Source organism: Myotis davidii, unplaced genomic scaffold (genome assembly GCF_000327345.1).
Source record: "Myotis davidii unplaced genomic scaffold, ASM32734v1 scaffold217, whole genome shotgun sequence".
Classification (NCBI taxonomy): Eukaryota; Metazoa; Chordata; class Mammalia; order Chiroptera; family Vespertilionidae; genus Myotis; species Myotis davidii.
This window is the reverse complement of record NW_006290034.1, coordinates 10430478-10439768: the sequence shown is the minus strand read 5'-3', so window position 1 is coordinate 10439768 and position 9291 is coordinate 10430478. Positions and strand designations below refer to the sequence as shown.

Here is a 9291-nt window from a genome sequence, read left to right as displayed (position 1 = left end):
GTTGGGCAGCTCTTCATTCCTCTCCCTGCAATTTGAATTGTTCCCAGCACTGTTTTCTTTAAAAAAAAAAAAAAATTTATTGATTTTTCACAGAGAGGAGGGGAGAGGGATAGAGAGTTAGAAACATCGATGAGAGAGAAACATCAATCAGCTGCCTCCTGCACGCCCCCCGCTGGGGTTGTGCCCGCAACCAAGGTACATGCCCTTGATCTGAATCGAACCCAGGACTCTTCAGTCCACAGGCTGACGCTCTACCTCTGAGCCAAATCAGTTAGGGCTCAGCACTGCTTTCGAATCTCTCACCACTTCAACAGTTCCCACCCTTGGTAACCTTCAGTCAATTTTATTATCCTCTAGGACTCTATAAGCTCTTTTTTTTAAAAAAAAAAATTTTATTGATTTTTTACAGAGTGGAAGGAAGAGCGATAGAGAGTTAGAAACATCGATGAGAGAGAAACATCTATCAGCTGCCTCCTGCACCCCCCCCACCCCCCTACTGGGGATGTGCCTGCAACCAAGGTACATGCCCTTGACCGGAATCAAACCTGGGACCTTTCAGTCCACAGGCCAACGCTCTATCCACTGAGCCAAACCAGTTAGGACAAGCTCTTTTTTAATATATAAAACTATACTGAGAAGGAAGATTCTAATTCATTCTTTCTAACCTCTGGCAGATCTGTAATGTTATAACACTTTCTTCTTCACTCACCTGTCTCCTCCCTCCCTCTTCCTCTTCTCCCAAAAATGTATTCCTCAAAACCTTCAATTTCAATACTATAAAATCAAGATACAGATAGCTCGTGCAGTATTATTTCTATTTTGTAGAATTCACATAGGCATATGAACTGAAGAGCAATACCTGAACATCTTTCGCAATATTGCCTTTAGGTGGTCGTACTTTTTATAATTTTTATTTTTTGCTGTATACCTTTATCCTTTCCAAAATTTCTAGAGCGCATAATTCTTTTCAAATCGTTGGAAATAGACAATACTAAGAAAGGAAACAGTACAAGATAATGTGAATAAAAAGATGAAAGCGGGGGTGGGGGTGGAGAAATCACCTATCTCTTGATGCTTGGTCCTGCGTTCTGAGATAGACTGAGCCAGTTGCCTTGGCATACCCAGTGCCTTGTGGGTGGTGCTTGTCCATGAAAACTGAGGAGTACAGAATGCAGTGCCAGGACCAAAAGCAAAAAAGCGCAAGCTAAGTTTTCGAAGTGGTGGAGAGCCCATCTACCATCCTGGGTGATATCAGTGTCTTGGCTGATTATTTTATTGATTTTTTTACAGAGAGGAAGGGAGAGGAACAGAGTTAGAAACATCGATGAGAGAGAAACATCAATCAGCTGCCTCCTGCACAGAGGGTAGGGGAGATAATTCATTCGGTATTTGGATATCTGATAACCTCATAGGTCAAAGTGAAGAAAAGAATTACTTGAACTGCCTTTATCTTTTTTACAGTAGTAAGTGGTTTTTCTGAACCTTGATGGATAGCAGCAAGAAAAATGTCCTTGCCCAGCTGGAGCGGCTCAGTTGGTTGAGTGTCATTCCATGACCCAGGAGGTCACAGTTCTATTCCCGGTCAGGGCACATACCTGGGTCGTGGCCTCAATCCCCAGTAGGAGGCATGTAGGAGGCCCCTGATTGATGGTTCTCTCTCATCAATGTTTCTCTCTCTCTCTGCCTTCCTCTCTAAAATCAATTAAAAATTTTTTAAAAATGTTAGTTCCTTTTAGTGAAGACTTAGTATAGGAGCAAAATAGGTCATAAAACTCGAAGTTGTTGCAGATGCACAATGATGCTTGTAGCCCCATAGAGCTACTGAGGACTTAACACTCCAGAAAAACTGCCTCCCAGAGTTCAGCTGGCCCTGGTTTAATCTCAGTGAATACAGACTGTTGAGTGAAGGGTGTAAATTGCAGCCTGTGTCGGAGAAAACTGGATACCACTGTCGCAGTGTCAAGTCAGCCCATACTTAGTATGCAGAGGGAGGCTCGGAGTAATACTCTCTCCTGTCAGAAGGGCTCTGACAATTAGGCATCCTAGCCTGCAATTTTATAATGATAGCTCTTGAGATAAGAAAAAATTATAATCTTACTGCATTTATCATATGATAGTCTGGTGTTCTGCATCTGTGACTTCTACCCCATTTGCATTTAATTTATATGTTTTTGCAATTATGGTGCCAAGTGGAGGGTAGCTGGCAACATTTGGATCCTGAGAGATATATACTCAGTGTCTCTCTTGGCAAGAGAAGAAACGATCCGAGGAGAAGTCTCAGAAGCTTATTCACTAATGGCCTTTCCCATTTGGATTGTGTCTGTTCCCATCACCTTTCCTGCCTGTCAGCTGGTTGCCTTTGCCTGTTAGGGACAATGCCAGGTATCATCACACAAGGGGGCAAGGCAGGCGTGGATACTTGGAGAAATTTGGCTAGAAATAGGGAAGTATAAAATAATAGATGACTCACGTTTTAGGATAGGACTTCTATAAAAAGTCATATTTGCCACTTCCCTTTTAGGATTTTAGTCATTCGTCACATGGCATCTGTTTATACCAGTACTCACATACTCAAGAGTGAACAAACTTGTGTCAGGATTTGACTCTCAATCCCATCTCCTTCCCACAGCACCACTGCCCACCCTTCCTCTCACCTCACTTTCCAGGTCGCTTCCCTGGAGGCAAGGCAGGTACAAAGGAGGCTCATTTACCCAGTAACTGAGTGGGTACAAATAGGGTGGAGAGGACAGAGTAAAGGTGTGGAATCAGACAGAAACAGTGTTCACATTTCTGAACCAACTAGCCAAATAGCTGATCTTGGGCAAATGACTTCATCCTTCCAGGTCCCTTATTTCTGTGTCTGCAAAATTGGGGGAGCAGTGCTTATTTTACAGGATTTTGTGAGGCTGGAATGAGATAATGCCTGGAAAATATTGGGCACTCAATAAATTATGGCGGCAGCATTGGTGGTGAGTGGTGGTGGTTGTGTAAATAATGATGGTGGTCATTGACTTCGAGATTAGTGTTGAGGAAAATTCCAGTGTAAGAAAACATGTTGAACTGTAAAGTTGTGCACAGGCAGTCCAGAGATTGTTACCTGTTGACACCCTTTGTTTCTAAGTTGGCACTGCTTGTGAAACCCTACCATGTAAAAGCTCTCAGAGCCAGAGCTTCACATACTAAAGAAAGTAGGCCACAGTTCTCCTCCTTCAGGCCCTTTTTTATCTGCAAGGGTTGAATATGGATATAAACTAAGAATATGAAAGATCTTTTTTTAAAACTACTTTTTTTAAAAAAGTATTTTTATTGACTTTTAGAGAGAGAGGAATGGAGAGGGATAAAGAGCTAGAAACCATTGATGAGAGAGAAATATCACCAATCAGCTGCCTCCTGCCTGCCCTCCACTGGGCATGTGGCCCGACCAAGAATCGAATCACTGCCTCTTGGTTCCTGGGTTGATGCTCAACCACAGAGTCACACTGGCTGGGCCTGAAAGATAAATCTTTGAACATTAGAAAGATTTCTTTCATTTGAACCAGAACCTAGCAACTCATGTCAAGTGTGCTTTAAGAATATGGGAATTAAAAGAAAATGTGTGTTTAGGTCAGTGCCTAATATTGGAAAAGACCCAAATAATCATCAAACTTCACCAATCTTCCCATCATACCACACATATCGCCCACTGTTTGAGAAGGCCACACCGAGCCTAATCCCATTTCATCTTTTATCAAGGACATGCAATAAAAAGGCAATGTAAATTAAATCAAAATATGGTTCCTCATTTTTTAAAAAAATAAGAATTATACCATCCTAAACCCTTGCCTATGCACCTCTCCTGTTTTCTTATGTACCCACACCCATCCTTCAAGGCCTAGATCACATGTTCTCTGTTTTCTGTATATTTCCTAGTGTCCCCCCCCGCCCACCACAAAAAAAGGACAAAATTATCTCATTTATTTTCTGAAATCTGTTTTAAATCTCATTATTCTAAGAATTATCTCTTTGAATCCTGTCCTCCTCCCCCAGTAGACTCTGAGCACCTTGATGACAGGGTGTATTTCTTTTTCACCTCTATTACCAGTGCTCGCCATATAAGCAACTTACATGTTTATGAAAAGGAATGAAAAACCCTAAAGGTAGCAATCAGAGGCCATTTTGTGCTCTAAGTACTACTATATATAGCATATTGTTTTCTCTCCTTCTGAAGAAGAAAATCATAAAAAGAAGTTTAAAAGATAGTAATTGCTTCTAGGAGCTGGCCTTTGTCCCCCGGCTCAGAGATGTGAAGCAGGGTGGTGGTGGTTGGGGGTGGGGGGGATGAAGTAGGGGGACCACATTGTGTGGTAGTCCAACAACGTCAGTGTGTGCAGTTGCCCTGGGGAGAGGCCTGAAAAAAACCACCACTCCTTTGGGAGTTTGGGCACTCATATGGGAAGAATTAGCCCTAGATTCATGATCTTAATAGGTGAGACTAAGAAGGAAAAAGTAATGGGATGTAGATAGACAACACCTCTTTATAAGTAGTTTGGGGTGAGTTTGGTCCAGGGGTACTAATATTTCATTCCGTTCAGAGACTTGTTGCACAGCCTGCTTTGTGATGGTGAAGTTGTCCAATCACCATCTTGCCATTGCTCACGTATAATATGGTGCATTAGCATGATCCATTTCTCTTCTCAGTCCACAGATTAAACAGACCAACGCAAGGCAGCAACGCCACATATGCAGTTTGCAAAGGACGGCTTATGGCTGCCTCATAGAGAATATCTCCCTGTGGGCTCAGTTGTGGTGTCACCCTTTGCTAAGGCAGAAAGACTTAAGTTTCTACCCCTCCCCACAGTGTGAGAGACTAGACTGGTGGGACCGGCAAACTGCTCAAACCTTGGAAAGGAGCTGTATCAGTGGCCATTTTCAAGCAAAGCAAAATCGAGTGCCTTGGAGATTCCTGACATAAGTGAAGCTACCATGTGTACTGAGAAAGTTGCTGGAAGAAATGATTAGAGCATAATTCGACAGCATTAGAGTGTCAGAGTATAGCAGATGGCTTTGGGAGGAGCAGTTGTTTTCTGCTCATACTCAACCTAAACACCCTGGAAAACTATAGGGAAAGCTAGTAATAGGAGATATTGAATGTCATAGTTTGAGTCCAGTGTCTTCATAGCTGCTTATGAGCAAATCATGAAAATGTATATTACCATCAGAAATTAAGTAGGTGAACCGGTGGGTGGATTGTACTTGGAAAATGCTTGGTTCTTCAAATTAAGCAGAAGAATGTCCTGATAAAATTTAATGAGTGTAATTTTAGTGTAATTGGTGTCAGTATCAACAGATGCATGAGGTAGGGAGAAAAGGATGAGGCTCATAGAGGGAAAGTGTAGTTCATTTATTCTGGAAAAGCTACATTTAAGGGAAAAGCATCTTGGGGGAAAGATCATATATGTCCATGTGTGTAGGAGAGCTACAAATGCCCTGGCGAACCACACACTCGCTGAGCATGAGTCAATCGGGGACTCGTGTTAAAAAAAGGAATCTAGAAACACTTGAATTTTAGAAACTGGGGCAAAAAATAAACAAGTTTTTTTTTTCAGACTTGGGTAACACGGAAGAATTTAGCAACATATATTACTGCTTTGTGTGTATGATGTTGTGTGTGGGGTGACAGGGGGGCAAGCTTGGAGCCGGACTGTAGCATACTCCAATTCTCTTTGCACTTTGGTTTATCAGATGTCATGAATTGCAATCCCCTGAACATATACCCTGTGTTTCTTCACCATGAGCCCCCCTTCCCTGGGGGAGCAACAGATTCCTTGCCAACCTTTTGGAGCTGCTGAGTGAGTCCCACTCTCCGGCAATAAGAGGGAACTTGAGCTGTTAATAGAGTTAAAGTGATTTTTAAAAAACCTCCAGAGACTACAATAATCCCATTAACTTGGTATCCATCCTCTCTGCCCTTTCAGTTATTGATTCATCCCGGCAGACAGCTAGCTCCGAGTGGATGTGGGCGGAGCAGAGAAGGTGAGGTATCTCAGAGGGCCCATAGGCATGGCCTTGCTGTAACCTGCTCCTGATGGATCTTGAATGTGGAATCTTCAGAGCAAGGAGGATTGAATGAGATCATGTCTGGACAGTTCCCCAGATATTTGGAAAGTATTAAAATGGGTTTTACGCTTAAGCATCTACTAGAATAGAATTGCATAAACACTGTAAGGAACTGTAGACATTCGTGGACTTCTTTTACAAATATTTGAGGAAATTGAAGGCCAGAAGAAGTAAAAGTGACATCATAAGACAGTTATGAGCTTATAATCACAGATTAATGAAACGTGTGCTAAAGCCAATAGGTTACTCGAGACTGTGTCTTTAAGCAGAAATGAAATCTGTCTGTGCTTTATCAATATCAGGAAAATAGCCTCCAAGCCCTGTACGGAGTCCGGCAGGTATCACAGAGAGTTCATGAGTTGGGACTGAGCAGGACTGTGGCAAACTGGAGAATACACCTGTTCTGTTTAAAGGTGGCAGGTTATCTGCGTGTGGGAAGGCAGGCCAAGTATTGCTAGACCCGTTCATTTTCCAAGAAAAGTTAGAAATGGGTCAACTTTGTGTTGACCAAATAGAACATGTGGAATGGGCTCAATTTGGCCTGAGGAATGACCCTGCTCCCGGTGGCTACGTAGTACTATGGGCTGAGCATAAAGGAATTCATCTAACTCATGAATAGAAGCAGCCAAGTATAAGTTGTAGTCCCTACAGATTTTTCAAGATATTATTGTGGCTGATAGTGTCATTATCCAAGTAGTACACTTATCTCTTTCATTGTTCACTCACAAGGAAAGTTTTTAATGAGAAGTGGAAAAGGAAAGAGGCAGGGGGCCTGGAAGGAACCACCAACTGGCGATCTGCTTTTGCATAATCAAGAGTTGGCAGGTGGTGTGTGTAGACGAATGTGTCCTTTCTGGTACTTTCATGTCCATCTGGAAATTAACAAAGTGAAGATTCGTGCCAAGATCCAGACCTGAGACAGTGAAAAAAGAACATCAACAATTTCGGAACAAATGCCTCCCTGTGAATGGCTTTTTAAAAAGAGAAGCCCTCTAAATCTCTGTCTACAGAATTATTTTTTCCAGCAACCAACTGGGAGTATCCAAGGTTTAAGGAATAAGCTAAATGTTGAAAGCATCTCATTGTAGGATTATTGCAATGCTCTCTCTGTTTCTGCCTCCCCCACCCAGCCAGTCTGGTGTCAAAACAGCAGCCCAAAACATTCGTCACTCAGTTCATCTCTCTTTTAGACGCACAAGACTCCAGTGGCTAAATGCCTCTCAGTGTCCCAAAAGGCTTTAGATAGTCTGCTCCCGTCCAGCCTTCCCGTTACTCCCCTGACCTCCCCTCCTGCTACTCACCACGTGCTCACTCTGCCCAGCCACACTGGCCTCCTTGCTGTTCTAAAACCACTCTGGCGTGCTCCCTCCTAAGAGCCGTTGCTTTTGATTTTCTCTGCTTAGAAAATTCTTCCCCCAATACCCCAAGGCTACCCGTAGTGCCTTTCAGAGAAACCTTGCCTAGTGAAAATCGTCACACATGCCCCATTGCTTCCAGCACTCCCTAGCCTCATCTCTACTTTAATTTTTAAAAGTACTTGTCCCTAGTTTCTAACTATACATTTTCCTTTTGTTTCCCCTTTTCTCTAAGCTCCATGAGTGCAGGCATCTGTTTTTTTAGTTTTTAAAAATATGTTGTTATTGATTTTAGAGGGAGGGAGAGGGAGAGAGAAACATCAATGAGAGAGAAACATCCATCCAGCCACACCGCTGGGCAAACGCAGACGGTTTTGTCTGTTCTGTTCACTGTACATTTGTGCCTAAAACAGTGCCTAAAAACATAGTAAGTGGTTGACAACTATTTGTTAATAATTTTGAGGTTTTCCCCCCTTCTGTGCTAGGGATGGTGGTCTTTGTTGTGCTGGATAGATACACCTCTTGCTACTGAATATTGGTGTTTTTAGCATTTCCATTAATAGACTTTGCTTTCTATGCCAATTCTACTTCCTAAACATATTTTGAATTTTTTGCTTTTCTCCATCTCCAGGTCTTTTTCTTTGGTTAAAACCATCACAACTCCTTGCTTTCCCTGTCTACCCTTGTTCCCTCTACGTAGTATCACTCCACAGTCAGAATGATCTGTCTAAAATCTAAACCTGGTCATTTACCATTCATTCCCTGATTTAAAATCCTTCAGTGGTTTCCATTGTCCTTCATATAAAACTCAATATCCTTTCCTATCCCACAAGGCCAGACAAAGTCTGGTCCCAATCAGATTTTCTGTTGCTTTCCGACTCAGTTTCTTTGCTGCTCTTCCATTGTCCTTCATATAAAACTCAATATCCTTCCCTATCCCACAAGGCCAAAGTCTGGTCCCAATCAGATTTTCTGTTCCTTTCCGACTCAGTTTCTTTGCTGTTGCCTCATGTTGGAATACTCTTCTGTTCCCATTTTTCAACTGGTTGACATTCTCCCTCTTTTTTTTTTTAATTCTCACTTGAAAATATTTTTCTTTTCTTTCTTTTTTATTTTGCTGCAACGAGATTTATTTTTTTCATTTGGTCCAATGTATGGAGAGGGCTTCAGGGTGGTTAAAAGAATGGTTAGTAGTTTCAGGAAGAGGCTCAGATAAAAGCCAGACACCAGGGGATGTAGAGGGGCCTCTCACAAGTCGTGCTTGTGGTTGAGTCTTTTGAAGAGATACTCGCCCAGCCCAGCCTGGGGGCCAGCGGCCTGCGGAGGTGAGGCAGGTGTCACCCATCTTCTTGATGAGTTTCACCTCCTCACCCCGGAAGTGGTTCTCCAGGAAGTCACAGAGTTGAGGGTAGCATGGGTAGAACCCAGAGCCTGCCGCTCCAAAAGGGCCTGGTTCAGGTTCCTCTCCAAGGCCAGGGTGGCTGCCATGGGCCCTGAGTTTTTCCCACTCATCTTGGGAGGCTGCAGCACATCCTGGAAGAGAATGTGGCCACCACGCTTGTTTTGCCATTTCAGAGGCGCTCAGCACCCTCGGGCTTCTTCTTAGCCAATTCTCGGAAGAAGTGGCCCCCTGCCCTCGAGAGCCACATTGTCTCAGTAAAAATAGAAACCCAGAGAGCGGTAGGTGTGGGAGGCCCACAGATGCAGGTTGGCCAGGCCGTTGACCACAGCCTCCACGTAGGTGGAATAATTCTGACAAACTTGGGAGCTCATGGCTGTTCAGCAATAAGGAGTTAAGGTAGAAAAAAAAAAAACAGTGTGTGGCTGGTCCCAGAGGTGA

At 43.1% G+C, this 9291-nt stretch overlaps 1 protein-coding gene across 4 annotated transcripts in view; it reads left to right on the top strand.

Moving 5' to 3' along the window:
* The window catches only part of LOC102767867 (myomegalin), a 135927-nt gene that overhangs the window by 7727 nt on the left and 118909 nt on the right, over nucleotides 1–9291 (top strand). The window lies entirely within an intron of this gene.